This window comes from Triturus cristatus, chromosome 7, assembly GCF_964204655.1.
Source record: "Triturus cristatus chromosome 7, aTriCri1.1, whole genome shotgun sequence".
NCBI lineage: Eukaryota > Metazoa > Chordata > Amphibia > Caudata > Salamandridae > Triturus > Triturus cristatus.
Window position 1 is genome coordinate 685,843,530 of NC_140590.1, and position 23,185 is coordinate 685,866,714.

At 42.4% G+C, this 23,185-nt stretch overlaps 1 long non-coding RNA gene across 1 annotated transcript in view; it reads right to left on the reverse strand.

The window, feature by feature from the left end:
- LOC146810341 (uncharacterized) overlaps positions 1-19,715 on the reverse strand; it is a 571,645-nt gene extending 551,930 nt beyond the window's left edge. The window contains exon 1 of the long non-coding RNA XR_014965674.1: positions 19,652-19,715. This is a non-coding gene — a long non-coding RNA (uncharacterized LOC146810341). The remainder of the gene's footprint in view (positions 1-19,651) is intronic.
- Between the last annotated feature and the right edge of the window lie 3,470 nt (positions 19,716-23,185).

The following is a 23,185-nucleotide window of genomic DNA, read 5'->3' on the forward strand; positions in this document are numbered from 1 at the left end:
CGAAGATGCAATCACCATCGACTGTACCCTCCCTGTTGTCCGGTCAGACCACCATCTCATTCTCTTTCATATCAATCAAAAGACACATCGACCACAAAGCACAAACGACCACTTTCACTGGACGAGAAACCTTAGACAAATCCCCCTCGCAGAACTAGAAGAAAGGCTAAATACACTTCCTCACTCTACCGCAGGCGACAGGTCCACAACAAAACTTACCTCACAATACAACGTGCCTATGACCGCCATGCTGGGCCAAATAGCACCCCTGAAACGGAAAAAAAACAAGACCCTATCATCGAGATCGTGCTTCAACACTGATCTAAACCTGGAAAGAAGACAACTAAGAGCTGCAGAAAGAATTTGGCGCAACAACCCTTCATCAACCCACCTTGAGCAACTCAAAAAGGAACATAGAAACTATAAAAAGCACATCATAAATGAAAAATCCACCTTCTTCTGTGGTGCACTCAAAAATGCTAAAAATCGCCCCAAAGAACTATTCAACATCATCAGACAACAAACATCCAAACCATCACCTTCCGCAATTCCGGCCTTCAAAGACCTGTGTAACAAATTTGCCAATTTCTTCAATGAAAAAATAACAAAGATTGAGCTCTCACTAAAGGACCACCTCCGTCCTCCCAATTAAGACCCGCTACTCCACAAAGAAGACATGATCCCACTAAGACAATCCACAAAAAACTGGACAACATTCGAACCCATCAATGAAGCCAAAATTATTGAACTGACTACTGGTTCCAAGTCTTCTTCTCACACTGAGGACCCTCTCCCCGCCCAACTTTCTAAAAATCTCAAACTCTCCCTAACCGCACACTGGTCGGAGATTATTAATAGCTCCCTGAAAACAGGAATCATGCCTGCCTGCCTCAAAATCGGTCAGGTAACACCATTACTGAAGAAAGCAGGCGCTGACACAAGTGATCTCAACAACTACAGGCCTGTCTTCAATCTCCCATTCTTAGCAAAACTACTAGAAAAATGTGTTCTCCGTCAACTTAGCCATCACATGGACATCAACGATTTCCTCGACCCCTACCAATCGGGCTTCAGAAAAGGATGCAGCACAGAGACTGCCATCCGAAATGTCATTGATGACATCCATAAATCACTGCACATGGACCGCTGTTGTCTACTCATACTCATCGACCTTTCGGCGGCATTTGACACGGTTGACCACAATCTACTCAGTAACGTCCTCAGAGAAAGGGTATGAGCAGATGGGGTGGTCTTACAATGGTTCACCTACTTCCTGCAAAACCACTCTCATAGAATAAAAATTCACATCCGTCCTACACCCTATAACCAGAGGCGTTACCCAAGGTTCAGTTCTCTCACCCACACTGTTCAACATCTACATGGAGCCACTCACCATAATCCTCAAAGAAGCCAACATACCCTTCCACCTCTATGCCGATGACACCCAGATCTACCTCGAAACCTCCACCATAACGGACATGCAAAGACTCAATGACACCCTAATTGAAGTGGCTGTCCCAAAACCATCTGAAACTTAACCGGGACAAAACGGAAATCCTCCTCCTAGCCAACAAAGTGCAGACCCCCCGAATCACGGCATGGATAAAGTCTATTGATGCTCTCAACTGCACTCTCATCCCGGCAGACTCCATAAAGTCACTGGGAATAACTTTAGACCCCAACCTTGACATGATAAAGCACATCAAAAACACCGCAAGATGTGCCTTCTTCAACTTAAAACTACTAAACAAATTCAAACCCTTCATCCTGCCAAACGACCTGAAGCAAGTAACACAATCCCTCGTGCTATCCAGATTAGATTACGGGAACGCCACCCTCACAGGCACGGCTAAGCTACACCTTGCTCCTCTTAGATCTACTTTAAATACAGCAGCCAGAATGGTGACGGGTGTAAAAGAATATGATCACATCTCCCCTGCTCTCAAAGAGCTCAACTGACTCCCAACAGAATTGCGTGCCAACTTCAGAACTGCCTGTCTCACCCACAAAGCTCTCCACACTGGCCAACCCACCTATCTAGCCACTAAACTCAACAAAGCGGGACAGACAAGAAATCTCAGGAGCACCAACACTATGCTATTCACCCCCCCCGAAAACCTGCAAACAAAACACCTTATCTCGATCTTTCTCTGGAAATGCACCCAGAATTTGGAATGCCATCCCTGTAAATTTCAGGACTAATCCTTCCTTCAAAGAATTCAAAGGCCAGCTCAAAGTGCTCTTCCTAAATTGAGCTCTCTCGAAATGAGAAAGGTCCTACAATTTACCGATACGACATCAACTGAGGATCCAGTCACTACGATATGACCAACTCCTTACAGCATTTTACTCTTGCCCCTCATATTACTATCCCCGACTTTTACCACCTCCACTACTACTCGGCATTCGAACGATACATGACTTATACCGAGCAATGACCCATCTTTAAACACTGTATGTATATTCCACTCTGGGGCCGATTCCGATCCGGGTCGGAAGGGCACCGAACACGATCCAGCCAGAAAAACTACAAACCCTACGCGTGTTTTCCGTCCGACTCGTACAGCTGTACAATCGAGCAAGTACGATGCGAGCTACATGAAATTCACCGACCGACTGCTCTGTACGTCTCGGTCGACCGTGGCGTGCAATGGATGCGATTCACGACCGAGCCAGTACGATGCACGGGTCGGACAGCCTGTGCGAGCAGGAGTGTCCGGCTCGCAAATCGTCCAGGTGGGTGCCTTTGGGGATCCGCGTCGGACCCCCTGTCACCCACAGCCCTAGGACTCGGACACAGGGGGAGACGCATGGGTCTCCCCAACACAGGCATGTACGGTGTGGATTGCACCGATGCGTACCCATTGTAGGGGCGCACTTGTCCACGATTTACCCATCCAGTCAATGGGAGCCCATGTACGCGTTGTACGACCGGCTCCCATTGACTTCTATGGGAGTCCGACCGAACCGAGTCCGGCAGCATACGGCCGCATCGTACTCGCTCAGTCGGACTGCAGGACTCCGGTTCGGTCGGAAAACACTCCGGATCCGGCTCGGTCGGAGTGCTTTCCGACCCGGATCGGAATCGGCCCCTCTGTGTATACTCAACTGTTATTCAACAAATGTTGTAAAGCGCTCCAATACCTTCGGGTTTGGCTAGCGCTATATGAAACTCCAAATAAAAAAATTAAAAAATGCCCCTTTAACGCAGAAAACTGTGTTAAAGGGAGCCATATTTACGAGTCAGCAATAAGCCAAAAAAGTGGCTTAGTGCTGCCACGTAAATATGGAGCAGGTCCCTGCGCCTCAGAATTTCACAAAAAGTGGCGTTCTGGCTGTGCAAAGGGCCTCATAAATGATGCCCAGTTAATGTCTGTTTAATTTCAGATCAATTTAAAAAATGGACTTGACAAAGTATGCCATTAGAGAAACAATCCTAGCGCGGAGACGGTCCAGATGGAGTAATCTGAGTGCTTTAAAAAACTACTAACATAACACATAAAAGATTGTCACCAATGCTGCCAGGAAGGAGGGGAACTGAGCAGTTGTCCAACACTCATCTTTCCTATCTTTATCATTTCAATCTATGGGACTGATTTAGAGGTTGGTGGACAGAGTTCACTCCATCAGGATGGCGAAGGAGAGTGCCTTTGCCATCCCTAGGGACCTCCCCCCGAAAAATGTTGAGATGTCCCAGGCGCCCTGGACATATCTCTGCATTGCCAGGAACTGCTGTCATGGCGGTTTCTGTCAATGCAGGAAAAGAATGACGGAGAGTATTGTCAGCCATGATGGTCAGCCATCACAATTCCCAAAAGTTTTTTGCTTTTCAAAAGTAAACTCCCAAAGTGGGAGTGTTTTTGAAAATAAATAATTAATGGTCCCCACTCCATGGGAGTTTTGCTCACGGTCTGGGAATCATTTGGGATTTTCTTCCGATCCCAGGTTTTCCTGTCAGGGAGGGGCACTAAAAAAAAGGCATTACACCGTCCACCCTAAATAGGACAGATGATACGGTACCCTTCCTCCAATCATTCCTTAATCTTTAATATGGGATTTGCAGTGTCATGTTAGGTATGTAGGGACTTGACATATATGAGACGGGCAATCAGAATTTTACTACCAACAAAGCAGCTGCAATTCTTGTTAAGAAATCATGTGCTTGAAGAAAGCTTTCAATCTGGTATATTTGGAGTTATGTGAGAAGAGAACTGTTTTATAGTTCTGCCAACAGTTAAAATAAAAGTGCAAAAGAGCATACATTTTCATATCAACCTAAAAAATGTACACCAGTGGCAACTGGCCAATGGGCCATTTGCACATTAGGACACAAAATGTATACAATCACAAACCTTCTAGAACCACCACTGTATGTATGTCTATCTATCTATCTATCTATCTATCTATCTATCTATCTACCTATCTATCTATCTATCTATCTATCTATCTATCTATCTATCTATCTATCTATCTATCTATCTATCTATCTATCTATCTATCTATCTATCTATCTAATCTTTATGTATATATATATTTATATTTGTCTATATCTATGTGTATATAAATTACCTAGTGGTGGTCACCACTAGGCTGTTATAGTTAAGTCTGATCTTCCATAGATAGAGCATTTTTTGATTTGATAAAAGCTTTGGCTCAAAGTTTGTTCGCCTCAGCACCTTCCTGGAAAGTTTCAGGGTGATCCATCAAGCAGTGGGTGAGAAAAAAGGGGGTTCCAAAAGGCAAAATCTCTATGCATGTTCCGTAGACTCCTTTAGACAAAGCTTCAGCAAAAACTGCCATTTGACATCACTCATGTCATTTGAGTTGTCATGAGTGATGTCATAAAACATGTCATGAGTGATGTTCATATGTGAGGTCATAAGCAGCACAAGGTGGGGGAGCAAGTTATAGTTAGTCCTTCTAACTATAAATGGTGAATTTCTCATTTTTTTTTGTTCAAAATGTTAATGTTATCTCTGAAATATTCAAATTCACCCAACTATAACGTTACTTCAAACTTCAACCTTCGCTATATTCAGTGGTTATTTATATATATATATATATATATATATATATATATATATATATATATATATATATATATATACACACTTGATATTGGCAATTGACTAATGTAAAAGTAGTGAACTGTTGTGATACAACACAGGAAACATTTCTGAATGTCTAATTGCTTTATACTGAATTGCCTCGTGATTAATGTCGATGGAAGTTAATATGTATATAGGTAAGGTACCAAATATTGACAACGTTTTTAATGATTTGTATCTTTATATTTTGGCAGATTGGTAACGCAATACAAGAGGAGAATAGCCACAGAATTATGGTTAAGAGCACATGAGATCCAGCATGTTCATATGAACTGTTGTCTCTACAGCACCCTCCCTTTTTTGTACTTTGAGCGTTACAGTCCCCCTACTTTGATTAATACCACTAGTGACATCACCTCACCTGCGCTTTAGATCCTTAACCAACCCATGAAGCATCAGAATGAGACAGATCACAGGGTACTACACCCTTAATTCTCCATCATCTCTTCAGTCACATGGCACCTAGCAACCCATAGACACATACGCCCCTACTGTATAAGGGCAGCAGGGAAAATGTACTATAAATCGATTTCTTCTCCTGCAACAGAATCATTCCTAAATTCATTTTTTAACTTGTACAGTGCACTAGTTAACTAAGAGGAACAATTGTGAAAATAATATTTGTTTTGAACTTTATTTATAATTTCAATCGAACAACACTTGATGCCACATTCAAAGTATTTCTTTTATGTTGTTGTGCACGCTGCGCCGAGCCTCTACACTGCACCTTTAACTATGTGTGGAACTCACTTGAGGTCATGTGACCAAGATCTCGGTTGAGATCGAAACGCATTGTTTGTCTGCTGAATAAACCCGCAAAATTCACAACTGCAAACCGGAGTGGCTCGTCTTTTCTGCAGTAATCACAGGATTTTCTTTATATGTATATATATATATATATCTTCAGTGAAAAAACCATAGGTTTTAGGGAAAGTTAAAGTTAGTTGGACATTGTACTCGTACAAAACCCGTGAAATTCCCCTGTTATAGTTAGTTCAGCTAACTATAACTCTTGCCCCCGCAATGCACTGCTGATGACGTCACATATTACATCACTCTTGACCTGGTCAGTGACATCACTGATGATATCTCAAATGACATCACTGATGACATCATCCATTTGAAAATTTCATGCATCTTCTCACACCCTAATATAGCTTTTGATATACCTGCTATAAATTACAGACTGCCTTTCTCAAAACCATTGACACTCCAACACCAATAAATATATAAACACTCGCTGATTCTTACATCTACGCACACATCCACTCACTCACCTGTACAATAACTCATACTTACGGTCACTCAGTACAGGACTATCATATGCACTCATACACCTATATAGACACTCACACACCACCACTCATCCATAGAGGTACTCACACACCTAGTCAGTCATGCAAATAATTATTCACGCTCCCATTTACTCACCTATACAGTTATACACACACCAGCTCACTTACTCATAAAAATACTAGCACATTCTTAAGTTCTTATACAATCACTGATACAAGCAAACACTCATCCATTCAGCCACTCTCGCAATCACACACTCTCACTTATAGCCATTTATATACTCTAACACACATATATACTGCCTTTCATATATGTAGTTACTTACACATGTACCAATGACATATACATTCACTCACTAACACACCCATGCACATACTCACCCACCCATACAGTCCATCACCGATGCACACTTCAAACTATGCACCCAGTGAATCATCCACTCACACATCTATGCACAGAGTCACACACACCCCACCCACACAAACACTCAGGCACCCATACAGATACTAAGACAACCAATCAATAACTCATATAGACACTTATTTAGTTATTCACAAACCCATCCAGTCGCTTACACACCAACAGACAGATGGATACAGAGATTCACACAGTTTAGTCTCTAACCCATGCATTCAGTAAGATATGTTTAACCACTCACTTATAGAGTCAGTCAAGCACCTAGTAAAACATCCATTCAGACACTTATACATCCACTCATTCTTCAATATGCCTTTCCCTATATATTAAACATATTTAAACTTTACAGAAACACACAGTCACTGGATGATGTCATCAGTGATGTCATTTGAGATGTCTTCAGTGATGTCATGAGTGATGTCACTGACCATGTCATAAGTGATGTAATATGTGACGTCATCAGCAGTACATTGCGGGGGCGCGAGTTATTATAGTTAGCTGAACTAACTATAACGGGGAAATTTCACGGGTTTTGTACGAGTACAATGTCCAACTAACGATAACTTTCCCTAAAACCTATGTTTTTTTCAGTAAATTTCTAAGGTTTTTTAAATGCTAATTTCTAACTATAACGTGCCTGAAACCTATGTTTTTTTCAGTGAATGTCAAAGGTTTTTTAAATGCTAATTTCTAACTATAACATGCCTGAAACCTATGGTTTTTTCAGTGAATTTCAAAGGTTTTTCAAATGCTAGTTTCTAACTATGCCTACAGAGGTGGGACATGTGAAGAAAGAGGAAAAAACGCACAGAAAGAAGCAAAAGAAATGTAGGAAGAAGCAACAGAAGTGCGCAAAGACGAAGAAAAGTGCAGGAAGAAGCAAGACATGTGCAGAAAAAACCAACAAAGGAGCAGAAAGAGGTCTTGTTCCAAAATCATCCTGTGCCCCAACTTTTACAGACGGGTACTGGTGGTAACTGACTCTGACTAACCAGGCCTAGAGCCAGTGCTATGCTAAAAGACACTTAGCATACAGTGAAAACACCTACATACACTAGGGAACACTATGCGTTGGGGTACCCCTGTGATTAGCATGACCTCCTCTGTAAGTCCTTAGTACATATTAGGGCAGAGGGATTAAAACTACCTCTTAAAACGCGCTGCGGACGCGTTTGCACAGAGGTGAAGGGGGGGCCTGGGGTGACATGTGTGCAAACACGCCCTGTGGCCGTTTTAATTTGGGAGATTAACTCCCCTTCAATCCTGACGGTCCCTGGGATCCAACTAGCCAACCAGATACCTCCAGTAAGTACCACAGAGCTGCGTTGCAGAGAGGAGTAAAAAGGGGCATGGCGGTCATGCGTCAAGAGGAGTATTAATCGCTCTTAAGAACAACTTGGCCCTAAAGGTCTCCTCAATTTACGAAGGGCAAGGTGACTACATTCTCATTAATATTCATTCACAACCTTTGGGATAAAATAACACCAAACAACAAACTATTATCCTGGGTTGTATTTATCTACATCCCTCTAAAACCAAGCGAGAGACAACTTTGAATAAAAATTCTCCCCATCATGAGAGATCTTTTTGAACACTTCCCGAAAGATATGTGGCTAATAATGGGAGACTTTAATGCCAACCTAATGGAGACAAGCTTGGACCTCTCCCTTCTAACCTCACTGGACAATCAAATGTGGGCTATCCCAGATATAAAGTGCCAGTACCAACGGAAGGATAATCAATGGACAAAGGTGGCTGTAAGCTTACACCAACTAGGGCTCCGTATTTTAAATGGTAGACTGGAGTCAGACTCGCCCGCCGCTTACACCCATGTATCTCCCTTCAGAATGGCCACCTTGGATTACATTTGGATCTCGTTCGCCCATTTCCAATTCATGGTAACCCCCTTATTGGAAAGTGATCATGCTGTTTTAACATGCAAAGTTCTATCTAAACAGAGCTTCCGCCCAAAAACTTACCTGATTGGGAAAGAATCTACATTGGAGCCTATCAGAAAACTAAGGTGGACTTTGGACCAACAAGAGGCAATTGAAGAGAAGGTGGTAAATTATTTGGAAAACTTGAATCACGAGTTTAGCAGCCAGTTGACGACACCACTGTGGGAACAGGTAGTGGAGGACCTTAAAAAAAATCTATCTTTAAAGAGTGTTAAAAGTTCAAATAATTACCCTTTATCTGTACCCCACCTCAGCGACTTCAATCACACTATGCTGAGTATTAAGCACAAATTACACACTTTATTGCGTAAATGCACACATACCACCATAGACCACAAATCCCTACGAGAGAAGCCGTAAAGAGTATAGGAAAACAAGGTTCAAATATAAAAGGATACAAGAAGAACAGCACTGGACATTTGCCCATGAAATTATAAAATCAAAGGATCAAAAGAGATTTTGGAGCTGGGTAAACAAGACTGCTAGACCAGGCCAATCAGCCACCGCAGCAAATTTCTCCCCTACTGATTGGGAGGCCCATATTGAAACTCTTTACGTTGAACTCGACAAATATAATTGGTGTAATTATCATAGCTCTACCCTCCCTAATCCCCACACTGGAACGTCACCCACTATCAAGATCGCACCCAATCAAGTTGCCCTCATCATAAAACGAACGAAGCGTCCAGGAGGGGCCCCCGGCCCCAATGGGTTACCAACAAAGATATATAAAGCATCGACTTACAAGTGGGCATCGCTCTTGGCCCCCCTATTCGAGGCAAGCAGAATGGGTGGACCCATTCCTGACTCTTGGCGAGGTTCTTTCCTCTTCCCTATCCACAAAAAAGGTCAGCGATCTAATCCTGATAACTACTGGATGATTGCACTCCTTGATGTTGATGGGAAGGCCTATGCAAGCGTCTTATTACAAGAACTGACCAGTTGGTCGGAAGACCGTAAATTAATACCTTTTACACAAACTGGCTTTCAAAAGGGCTGCAACATTGAGGACAATTTGGTTTGCTTAGCCCACATGATTGAGGTTACACTTGCAACAAAGGGAAAAATGCTGTTCTTGGGATTCATCGATTTCCAAAAGGCATTTAACAACGTCGTCCGCCCCAGGCTCTGGGAGAAATTGTTTAAATGTGGCATTCCGCAGACCCTACTGAATGCCCTTTTCGCTCTGTATTCCGATACTTGGGTAAAAATAAAAGTCTCCGCTGGCTGGTCTACTACCAACAAAATCATGACCAACAGAGGCCTAAAGCAGGGATGCATTTTGGCCCCTCCATTCTTTAATTTGTACCTCGCAGATTTACCGAAGTGGTTGGCCCGCTCTCAAGCTTTCCCACCAAGAATCACATCTGTTAAAATCCAGTCAATGCAATACGCAGATGATACGATTCTCCTTGATCAAACACAGGTGGGCCTTCAACGACTTTTTGATTCCTTGGCAACATATTGTGAAACTAATGCACTGAAGATTAATATCTCTAAAACCAAGGTGATGATAGTCTCAATTCTGAGGGTTCCTGGGGTCCAACTAGCCCACCAGGTACCGCCAGTAAGTGCCACAGGGCTGCGTTGCAGAGAGGTGTAAAAAGGGGCGTGACCTCAGACCACCTCTCTGCAACGCAGCCCTGTGACGCTTACTGGCGGTACCTGGTGGGCTAGTTGGACCACAGGGACCCTCAGGATTGAAGGGGAATTAATTCCCCACCTTAAAACTCGCCACAGGGCCTGTTTGCATGCATGTCACATCAGGGCCCGCCCCCTCCCTTCACCACTGTGCAAACGTGCCCTGTGGCGTATCTTAAGTTGGGGGATTAAGTCCCCTTGAATCCTAAGGGTCCCTGGGGTCCAACTAGCCCACCAGGTACCTCCAGTAAGCGCCACAGAGCTGCGTTGCAGAGAGATGTAAAAAGGGGCATGGCCTGGACCACCTCTCTGCAACGCAGCCCTGTGGGGCTTACTGGAGGTTCCTGGTGGGGTAGTTGGCCCCAAGGGACCCCCAGTATTGAAGGGGAATTAATTCCCCAACTTAAAACGCGCCACAGGGCGCATTTGCAGAGTGTTGCTGGAGGGGGCGGGGCCTCTGGCACGATCGCGTGTTTTAATTTTTTTTTATTTTTTAAGAAGGGGGGCTGTGTGGCCCCCCTTCCTTTTCTATTTTATTCTATTTCCATCCCCCAGGGCCTGACCCCTTTTTGTGTTTTTTTTTTAAAATGGAAGTGGGCTGCGTGGCCCCCCTCCCGAGGCCAAATTTGGCCCCGGGGACCCCATCCCCCAGGGCATGGTTGTGGTTTTGTTTTTTTAAAAACATTTTTGGAGGGGGGCTGCGTGGCCCTCCGCCTGAGGCCATTTATGGCCCCGGGACCCCATCCCCCGGGCCTGCCTTATGGGGGAGGGGGGCCTCATGGCCCCCCTCCCTGGCCACTTCTGGCCCCAGGGACGCCATCCCCCGGGGCCTGGCCACATTGTTGGGGACCGTGGGGGGGTCCCCAATTCCCTCACTGTCCCGCTAAGATGCAGCTGTCCGTGTGGAAAAGCAATCTGGTTTGGTTTTTGGTACCTCCAGTAAGTGCCACAGATTGCTCTCTTCCAAAAACCAAACCAGAGTTTGCTATGACAGGGCGGGAGCCGCGAGGCTCCCGCACTGTCATAGCAAACTGCAGTGTCCCGGGGGTGGGCACCCTGGGACACTGCAGGAGCCGTCCCAGGGGGTGGCAATCCCCAGGGCCATCATTGGCTCCTGGAGGGGGGCCGCGCGGCCTCCCTCCCAACATTGTGAAAGCCCTGGGGGGTGGTGGTCCCCGGGGGTCCGTTACGGACCTCTGCATTTAAAAATTAGTGCCTCGGGGAGGTGGCGGTCCCCGGGGCGTGTGGGTGGCAAGCCCCCCCACAGGTCTTTTTATTTTAAAAACATAAGCCCCGGGGTGGCGGTCCCCAGGGCAGTAGGGGGCCCGTGCCCCCGCTAATTAATAAATAAAAGCCCCGGTGGTGGCGGTCACAGATTTCATAACAAGCCACGATGGGTGGCGGTCCCCAGGGCTGCGGTGGGTCCTTGTGCCCCCTGCAAATATTCATGCTTTGCCTCAGGGGTGGCGGTCCCCGGGGCAGTGTGGGGTGGATTGGGCCCCCCCCACACATTTTTTTGCATGCCCCCGGACCTGGCCCACCCGGGGGCTTTAATTAAACGAAGCGCGGCAGGCCGCGCTTAGTTTTTTTTTGTTTTTTCTGGCCGAAATTCGCACTGGGTGCGTGAATCTCACCGATTTTTCTTGTTTTTGTAAAATACTTTTTTTTTGCCCTGGGTGTCCTTGTGGGACCCCCTGAGCAGGTCTAGGGGGTCAGGGTGTTTCTACCCTGTCCTCTTGACTTGTTTTGCGCCTTTGTTTTTCTCTTTCCTTGTGCCTCGGTTCTACAGAGGCACAAGATGGCTGCCAACACTTCCTGGTTTGGAGTGTTGACAGCCAATTAGAATAAACTTCGTGATCGGGAGGGTGCGCGGATCCACCGCGGCCATAGATATCTCTATCTTTATTTCTTAATTTCTCAAAAACTACTGAACGGATTTACACCATTTTAAAAAGGATGTTTTCTGAGCCAAGCAGTACCTTTTTGCCAAATGTGGTGTATTCCGTTCAGCAGTTTTTGTTATAACTGTGTCTAAACTTTCCTGATCCATTTTTTTGTCTAATTATTGCACCTATTTAGAACAATTTTAAGATCACCCAAGAAAAAAGGGCACTGCATTATCGAAGACTAGACATCTAAATGGAACTTAAAATGTATTTTATTTCACTGATATATTTTTTATGTATTTCTTATATGAATTGTGCAAAACATTTTTAAATGGGGCAGAAGATCAGAAGACTCGTGCATCACTTTCAGGGATGTGTGTTTGACCCATAACCATAGGTTCAAACCTTGGTGAGTCCACTCAAATCGATAATACTTCTTTGACTGATAAAAATGAGAATCAGTAAGCCCGATAACAAACATTTGTTATTTTGTCAATAGTGCCCAAAGGCCATCTTGGGACAGAATGCATGTGCTAAGTTTGTTTTGTTATGAACGCTTGTTAATTCTGTACACAGTCTAGTGTTTCAAATTCTATTTCTAAACAAGCATTTACAATGCAATGGTCTCGGCATTGGTAAAGTTAGAGCTATTGGCATTGCTCATGACATTATTTTTGTTTGTTTTTGTTTTTAAAACATTTAAAGAAACGTCATTGTCATGAGCAATGCCAATAGCTCTAACTTTAACAATGCCGAGACCGTTGCATTGTAAATGCTTGTTGGCCGGGCTGCTGCTGTTTTTGGAGCCGCGCTGGGAGCTCTGGCATGGGCAGGGTGCGGACAGGCTCCTGCCTGGGTAAAGGGCTGGCGTGCCAGGCGTCAGAGGGGCCCCTCCGAGTAGGGACTCTGCTCTTGCTGGACGCCGAGGCCCTGATATGTGGCTGGTCAGGCCTTGCCAAGCTCCGCACCAGTGCTTACAGTCTGCAAGAGGGCGATGCGAGTTAAACGCTCGCTGCTGACATCTTCAGTGAGCTTAACTTGTGATTTTGCGCCTCAAAAATGCCAACTCAACTTTTCTTCATCCCGATGTCCTGTAAATTGAGGCTCATGATACTGGAAAATAGAAACCTCTTCTATTTAAATCACGAATGTCCTCGCTACGAGTGGTCCGGTGTTTGAGACATTAATAACTGTATCCATAAATTCCAATATCAAGTTTTTTTCGATTTATTGGATGCCAGGACTAACGCCCGTTACAAGTTTTGCCCCGAAATGTAACAGAATGTTGGTGACTCTTTCTGCAACAACATGTTAAGTGGATGAAACATTTATGGAAGCAGCGAGTATGTAACGGGTGCGAAAAGAGAGAGGAAAGTCATAACTCCGGCATGTGCGAGAACAGGATTTACCACGTCTGTAGTAATTATCCACTCGTCTATGAAGCGCTATATGAAAACAGGGTGTCATGTAGGCGCACCAGCCTGGCAGGGCTTTCCCTGCAGGTCAAAGCGCGTGCGGATTTCTGATGCTTCCAAGCGCATGCCTGGCTCTCAGCTCTGCCTCTCGCAACCCATATTGTCCCAGAAAACAAACATTTCTCCTTGGAGATTATAATGTTTATTTTACACTTGGCCTTCTCTAACCCCCCTTCGTCTGACTCGCTCCTTTACCACGCTCTGCGAAATGTTAACTTTAATTGCGCGCGCCCGGGATCGCAGCCCTTCATTTTAAATTTCTACGCTTCGAAAAACGTGGCTGCGTTTAAATGAGATTAAACATCTCTGCGAGAGCGTTGTGAATTGGATCAGAAACGGCTGAACGGGTGGGAGCCGGGGTGGGGGAGGTGCCTGCGGGGAGCGGAGCATCTCTGCGGTGGGGGGCGTGGATCAAGGAAAGTGTCGAAGAGTGGGGGGTGGGTGTGTGGTGGCGCCAGGACTTTGCAAGGCACGAATGAATTGCTAACCCATCCGTGCAGTTGGAACCCCCACAATGAACGCCTGCTATTCATTTAAATCAATTATTTTCGAATTTGGCACCTCTTCCATAAATGGTGTACATAAAAACATCAGTGTTAAAAGAGTTCACCCAGACTGTCCGTGTAAAAAGCAAATGTTTCCCACACCGCGTCGGCGTGATTTTTCCCATTTTAAAATTGGATTAAATCAATGCGTCGGTGTTTTCCATTAATCTAGTTACGGCTTGTTTGGCTGTTCTTCCGCGCATGTGATATAGACGTTTACACTGTGTTCCGAAGTGACATTAGCAGCAACAAAAACTCGCCAGAATGCAGCGCGTCCAGAAATGCCTCGGAGAAAGGGAGCCTCATTTTCGGATTTGGGGGCGTGTTTTGCTGTTGTCTCCTCCCTGAGACTTCTCGCAAAAAACACGCCCCCCGATCCGAAAAAGACGGGGCTTCAACGGAGTGACTGGACCTCTTCTCCAGTGGCTGGCCAGCATTTAAGAGGCCAGCCAATGGAGAACAGGATAGAAGAGGGGCGGGTGCAAGCCCCTCTTCTCAATAACATTAAATCTCCGGACTTCCGGTCTGCCGACCGGATGGTCCCGAGACCTAAAAACGGAGGGTGTATCCCTTCAACATAAGTTATACAAAGTGCCTAGTATAGAATAGTAATTGACAATTCCCTGATTTCTAGATGAAGTGTTAGATCTAGAGAATAATTCAGCAGAGATTTTACTCCACCAGTGGGATAGTATGATGGAGTAAACTGAGCTAGTGGATTCGCCTCCCGATTCAGCATTTCTTCCCCAAATCAGAGGCAGCTTCGCAACCAACCAGCTCAAAATCGGCTCCAAAGTCGTTCAACGAGGAGGGAGCCCACCAGAGTAGTCGGAATAGCCTGTTGCGTTGCTCTTACTTTCAATGAGTTGTTCTACATGGCAGTATTCCGCATCACTGCCTTCCACAAACAGAAACACACCATTTCACTGAAGGGCACGCCGCCTGGCGAAGTTTCCATATCAATAAGCAGAGTATTGATACACTGGGGAAGCCGCATAAAGAACCCTTGGTGCAGCAGTTAAACCATGCTGTTTTTACAAGAGTAAATGTGACAGGGCGGAGTCACGTGTGTGAGCGAGTTATAGTGGAAAATGCGCCCTTTTCACATTATTTCTAAGAACCGCCGCACCTCTTAACAGAAATGTAATTAGCCCACACCTATCCGTCTTTGGGAAGTGGGAGCCGCTTGGAGCAGCCTGGCTAAACTACATTTTGTTTGCTCGGCATACTGTGACTTAAACTGAAATTATTTTTCTCATTCTCAAAATCAATATTTGAACGTGTTTCCTTCCCAAAGGTTTATTACATATTTGTAGGTGGAAAATGATAATGTCAACCAACTTTTTTAGCCTCAAACCATAACGCGCTACATCTACATATTATAAATAAACACCCTCAAAGTACACCTTTCTAACACATGGGAATCACTTCTTGTCTGTCCCACTGAATTGAGGAGAAGCTTTTTAAGTATTATTTTTAGGATGGAAATGTGTTTATTTAAAATGTCTAATATAAAATATGAAATAGTCTTGTTTAAAAAAAAAATATGTAATTGAAACGTTCCAGTCTTAATGAGAGCTTTTCGTATTGAAGGCACAATCAATCAGCTACCCCCAAGACCTATGTGTAAATTTAGAGTTTTAGAAACTCTATAAATAGGGTAAGTAATATGTTGCTAGACAACAGGGTGCATTTTTCGATTAGCACACCCAACGTACATTAATTATGTCGGGGGTTTGACAGCATGGCTTTCAACCAGACCTATTGGTAACAATATGCACAGTTCAGCCCCTTTTGACCATTGGCTTTCTTATGCCAGCCTCTTTTAGCCATTGGCTGGAGACTGCCACTCAGGTCTTGGCTAAGCTCAGTACTATTCATCTCTTGCCTGATTGAATTGCATGATGGTTTACCATACAGTGAGCCCTCCCATGTCCGCCCCTGGAAGCTACCTCTCGAGTGCTTTACTTTAAGGTGCCAATGCTGCATAGATTAACACATTAAACCCAGACCCATAGGCTTTGCCAATGCCCGGTTTTCCATTTTCAACTTCCAAGCTTCCCTTTAGAGTAATTAATATACTGAGTTACATTATTTATTGCCAGACTTAAGGCATAGTGCTCATCTTAACATGCTTGAGACAATTTGAAATCTATATTTCCTTGGTAGCACTAGACTTCCATCCACCGGATCATTATCTTTCCAGTCATGTACCTGCAGCATTTCTGTAAGTAGGCAAACGGTGGCAAGTAATTGCATTACACAGTGTATTATTTTGAGTGGATAGCTCACCTTCTTATTTTTTGGGTCATATGTTGCCGTAACTTTACACTTTAGTGGACAATGCACATACTTCTTTTTTAATCGTGTTGTACCCTTTTTGAGGGGAGCATTTAACACTTTATGTTTCTTTGTATTGAACACACTTTTAATGGGGAAGGGTGAGTAAAAATACTTTTTTGTGGGAAATGCAAACATTGGGCTTTTTAGGAAAATGTGCATGGACATTTTCTTTTGAGGCTGTTCCCCCGCTTCGATTCTCAAACATGCATTTTGTAACCCTTTAGTAGCTTATTGAACTTATTTACCAACTGAATTTTGTTGTGCATTGTGTAGTACTACAATGGTACTTCAAATATATCACAAATGTATGTACGGAGTTTCCGCCTCTCCTATATTTTTCTGTGTGGAGATCTCCGCCCCAACTGCAGAGTCTCCACAAATATAAGAATATGTCTTTATAATAAATGTGGGAGGGACAGGAGAGTGACTGAAAAATGGCTAAAAATTGAAACTATAGAGGAGAGGTAGGGAGCAATAAGGAGGGGTTTAGGGACTGTCAGGGACTGGTTTAGAGAGGGACGTGCACCCGCACACAAAAGGGCAATTCCATTGCTAATCACAAATTCAACTTCTAAAGTTAAGACTCCCAAAACGGGACCCATGACAGCAGTAAATAACTCAGGCTCAGAGCTGAAGTATATCTGGTATCACACATGGCCAATCAGTGGTCCCCCTCCAATAGAAATGATGTTACTTTAAAAACCTTTTGTTTTAAAGTTAAAAATATGAATGAATATAATTTAATGTTATAAAACATACAAAATATTACATATTTAATATTGAGTTGTAAAATATTGTAATACTTTTTTGAATTTATGTACAATATTTTTTGAAAAACATAATTAACTTACTTTCACTTAATTCTATACATAACTTTTAGTTATTATTGCTTGATAAAAAATATGCACTTTTTATGATACGGAGCATTTACCATTTTAATATAAATTTAATAAAAATAATTTTAATATTATCTAATATATTTAAAATAATTAAATATTTCATTCAAAATAAAGTTAATAGCTCTGTAGCATCTTTCTTTTGTTGAACATTAACATGAGAATATAAAAATATTTTCATTAATATTTGAAATAAATTATTTTTTTACACATTTATTTGAGTCAAATAAACTTTCTATATTTTCCCTGTACTTTACCATAGGAAGACTGCGATTGGAGTGGAGTTCTCTAACTGGTAAACTATAAGTAAAAGCAAAAAACCTTATTAAACTTGGAAAAATTTTGTAAAAATACTTTTATGTTAAACAATTAGGTAATTTAGTTTTTCATTTGTTTTTAAATGTAGAAGGAAATAAGAAAATGGCACAGCACTATTAACTTAATCTTGAATTATATATTAACTTAATATAGATGTATTAAATACATGTAATTTATTTTTCTGAAGTCTAAAGTAAAAAACAAATGCCATCGAAAATAAAATAAATGTTCAGATTATAAATTATTAATTAGTAAAAGTGATGTACAGATCCAGTACAATTAATTTAATTATGTTTTAATAAACATATTGGTGCACTAATATTTAAATACAAAAACCTGGTTAAAATATTTTAGAATTAAGTAATATATATGTGATATTTTTAGGTAATGCTTTTAACATTAAATTATATTTATTTATATTTGTAACTATTTTAAATAATTTCATTTCATGTTACCTTCATTTTTATGAGGTTTTATTTTAAGTCTCTAATACAATAATTTCAGAGGGAGTGTTTTGCAGTAATAGTGGTGGCCATGTGTGGTGCTGAACTTACTATTGTTCCTTTCTTGCTAGTAGCAACATACTTGGAAATTTGGCTCCATCCATTTTTTCAAGGGGTGAAAAAACTGCAACTCTACTCTTTTTAGTAACTTTATACTCAGATTTTGTGAATAGTAAAAAGGGGTTATATTATCCAAAACTGTAAGATTACATGTGTATATTTCTCACAACAGTAATTTACCTTTGTGAATAGCCCTGAATGCCTGTATTCTACCTTGATGGAATTAATTTTATGTCACTAAAAAATCTCTTCTCTTCCTCTACTGTCAGATAATATTTGGGGAGTCCGAAGTTGTGGATGCAATCCGTTTTGCATCTAGTGTACTACCAGACATTGAAAAGATATCAATCTTTTGAACTAGATGAGACAATATTAAAGCATATTTGAAAATCTGTTTACAAGACTTCTTTAGAAAGTTTAGAGGTATAATAGGGTAGATGGCGTTCACATAGAGCTTCTTTGCCCACGTCTTGGCCTCCTAGCTATGGTGTCATTTCAGTAAACGTTGATTGGCATTTCTTTAACGAGTTTTACATTCAACTCCTTTGAATGGGAGATTCAGTAAAGTACCAGCATAGAAGACCGTGGTAACGTTTTGTTTATTAAACATCAAAAAGGTTTACCATTCCTAAAACGCTAAGAATATTCACAATTTTGCTTATTTTTAATTTTTAATTTTGCCTCCCAGCAGCCCTTGTATAAAGGCTGTTGCTGATGCTGTGACTCCTAGGAGAAGCTACACAGCATGGAAGCAGGGCACAACACGCAGGCAGACAAGCAGTAAATGGGAAGCTTAAGGTAGCATCAAGAGTTTCCGTATAGCAAAGCGCACATGACCTTCATTACTTTCGGCATGTCAATAGCATAGTGAGGGGAAAAATATACAGAGCCCCGGGGAAAATTATACTTTGCTGTTTTAATGTTCCCTTTTCACAAAATATTTTTTTAAGCAATTTCCCGCAAACTGGTACCCGCTTATGATCATATGTAGAGATATTGTAAGGCACCGGCCTAAAATGACATTGTGTATCACCGACCAATGCAGTAGATGCATACTCCTTTGAAAGGAAACCGCTTGTTTTGTTCTTCAGAAACCATCTGAGTACAGATCAGCTGGAGATGCTGGAAAATGATTTACAGAGCCTAAAGTGAAGCGGTTACTACTAGAGGCCCCCCCTGGAGAGCTTTACGTCCCACCTACTTACCGTTCTATCACGGAGATATTTTGCAGGGCTGTGATTTCTTCTCTCAGGAGGCTGCCCCGTTTTTCTTCAGCCTGCCTGACCTTAAAATGGCGACCAGATCCGAATAAGAATTTAATCTATTCACCTAAAAGGGGCCTACATGATCAGCAGCTGCCCCTCTTTGCTCTTATATCAATATTCTCCCTACCAAGGAGTTCATCAACTATTCTTGTCTGAAGTGGTGGCTGTTGATGCCTCGTAGTCTCTCAGGGCTCTGCCTGACCCTAAAATGGCATCCAGGCTCTCGTTTCTGCTCACCTGAAAGGGGCCTTCATGATCAGCAGCTGCCCCTCTATGATCTTAGGTCAACGTCCTCCCTACCAAGAAGTCAACCGCTATTCTGTTCTGAAGTTGGGATTGTTGGTCTGGTTTGAAGTTGGGGTTGTTGTTGTACCGAAGCCTGACCCTAAAATGGCGTCCATGCACGAGGTGTCTCGATCAGTGCTATTGACTGTCCCTACTTGACCCTAAAATGGCGTCCATGTACAAGATAACTCGATCAGTGCTCTTGACTGTCCCAGCCTGCCGACCGTTACCATCTGACAGCACCCATTTTCTGGGTCCCTGCTCACATCATAGAAGCTTTAATTTTCTCCCCGGAGCAACCCCAACACTGCCGACAGAGCACCGCGGACCTGCTCACCTACTCTGAGCTTCGGCCGTCTGGTCTCCAAAGTCTTGGGGTCCCCGGAATATGTGCCTTCTTCTTCTAGTTCTTCTACTCAGGTTTGGACGGAAATAAAGGAATGTCATTAGCATAAAGAAGAAATTTGCTCTCAGATACTGCTGAATGGATACCAAAAATAATTTCTGACTGACGGATTTTAGCTGACAAATGGCACCAAAGTCAGTTAAAACAAAAGAGCTGGTAATGGGCATCCATGATATATATCTTTGTATTTGAAAATAGGCGGAGCTAAAGCCTTTGTTACTGTCTGCTGTCATAGGTGCCTGATAGAATCATTGTATTCTTTGAACAAATTTCTGTTTGAATTCTGCCCACTCCAACATTCGGATCAAGCAAGATCATTCCACTTTGTCAAAAGATATCTTCTATCCAGAGAGAGAGATAATGTATTGTCTTTGTTTTGCTTAACATGCCATATCTCAAGAAACATGGTCTTTGTAATATGACTAGTGGTTCTTCTTGGTACAAATCATACTTGGCTGTGGTGTCTAAGCAAACAAATGAATTTCCTCAGCCTTTGTGCTAGTATTTTGTCAAGACTTTTTACATACATATTTATCAAGGATATAGGTTTGTAGCTGCCACACTAATATGGATCTCTGCCAGGCTTGAAGAGCACAGACACTATGGCTTTGTTCATTTGTTAACTCTTGCATGAGATGATTTACTCTCTTCCTTGAAAACTTTGCACAGTAAAGGAGCAAGGATTTTCCTATTAATTTTGTAGAATTCTGTGGGAAAGCTATCCTTTCCCGGCACTCTACCCACTGGCATGTTTTTGATGGCTACCACAATTTCCTGCTCTATTATATTCTTTTTCCAGTTCAATAGTTGCTTTGTCGGTCAGTCAAGTAAGGCGTTAGGTGTTGGAAAATTTCTTCTTCCTCCTTTGTGCTGCTGTTGTCTAATTCTGAAGTATATAGTATTTTATAGAAATAGGTGAATTTCATCTAAATATTTACCAGGTTATTGAGTAGGATAGATCTATGAATGAGTCTTGAGTAATAATCCAATCTACCCCCATGATGGCTTTAGAGCATTGAAATTCAATCAAAATTCTGTTTAGATCAGGAAATAGATCCATGTTGCTACCCATTAGGGTGTAGATAGAGCCAAGTATTATTTAGTAAGATTGAATTTGTAACTTTATGAAAATATATCTACCTTTTGAATCAGACCATGTATTGCACATTCTAGCTGGTAGATTCAAATGCACTATGATTGCAACTCCACCCTTTTTATACTGTATCCCAGATACACATAACATCAGCTCAACCCACTCTCTGCATAGCCTTGAGGATTCCCGTGGGGAAAGATATGTTTCCAGGAACAGCGACACAATTTTTAATTTAAGCAAATTATGCAAGGATCATTTCCTCTTCCTGAAATTGTTTAGTTAATTAACATTGAGCAAAAGAACATTATGATTTCTCATATCTCAGGTTTTACAAATACAGGTAGCAGTGTAATGAGTTAAAGGTCGTAACTGTAATTCCTCTAGAGACTGATTACAGGTCTCTCTTTTGGAAAATATAGACTACTGTGTAGATAAAAAAAGAAATATTCCGAGGACTTTGAGTAGAGTGTTAACTCTAGGCCTGGCCAAGCCCGAGCCAAATGTTATAATATTGTGAATAAGGGTAATCCCACATTAAGAGTAATGTTTTAACAATGAAAGGTTCTTGGCCATGATAAATGTGGGATTCTGCTTGCAGTTTGGCCAGTTAGTGTCAACATGTTCATGTCTAGCTTCTTTCAATGGGCCTCGGGATTTATCGCAGTCTGACGGGGTAGGTCATCCATATCTTCTCATGATGGCATTATGAGTTCTGAGGGGTTGAGGCTCCTATTCTAGATTTTTATGCTTGCCTTTCTTTCGTCCATTGCGAGATGTACATCTCTATTGGATATGGTGGAGCTAACCTCCATGACTTGTTCTTCCATTGTTTCCAAAACTCCTTCGAGGTCAGATGGGTTGTGACATTCTTTTGTCTTTGTATTAACAGTAACCAGCATAACAGCTGGATCCAAAAGCCTATATCTGATATCACGGGACTTCTAAGATGGGCGGAGTGTCAAATATTTCTTCCACACAATGCTTGTTCCATACGAAATTTATGCTGCCATGGAAATTCTATGCTCCTATTTTGGTGCAGGCCATGTGTTTTCACTTTTTGATGTATCATCCATGTGTGACTGTACTAGAGGATGCATGCAATTTTCAGTCTTGTGAAGCCCTGATGATTTGTCCAGTTTGTGCACAGTGTCTTTGATATTCAAGGGAATTCTCAAGCTGTCTTTGTAATAGAGTTTGTAGACATTTACTATGTTGTTCCCCTCTGGGTCTCAGAAACTCCAAAAATCCTAATGTTACTCCTTCTGCTGTGATCCTCCAATTTAATTATTTTTGCTGAAGTTTAGGCACTTCCCTGCATTTTCTGTGCAGCTCCTTAGCCCTCTTGTTAGGTGAGTCTAATCTCACCTTAAAGAAAGCCAAATTTGCATGAGAGCTTTTACTTCTCGTTGCTGTTAGCAATTGCTTGCTCGATGGAGGAAACCGATAACTTTCTCATTTTAAGTTTAGCCAGAATGTCATCAAGAGTACCAGAGGACATCTCTGTATCCTAAGTGTGGGGAACCGCACCAGAGCACATACCCAAGAAAGCTTCAGAAAACAGGAGTTGTTGATGTGATTTTCTGCTGAATATACAAAGCAGTAGGGCTCACATATACTAAAATTAAGTACAGAGTATCAGCATTGCTTCAAAACATTCCTGAAGCATCTACATGAGCCTTCCAGGATATAG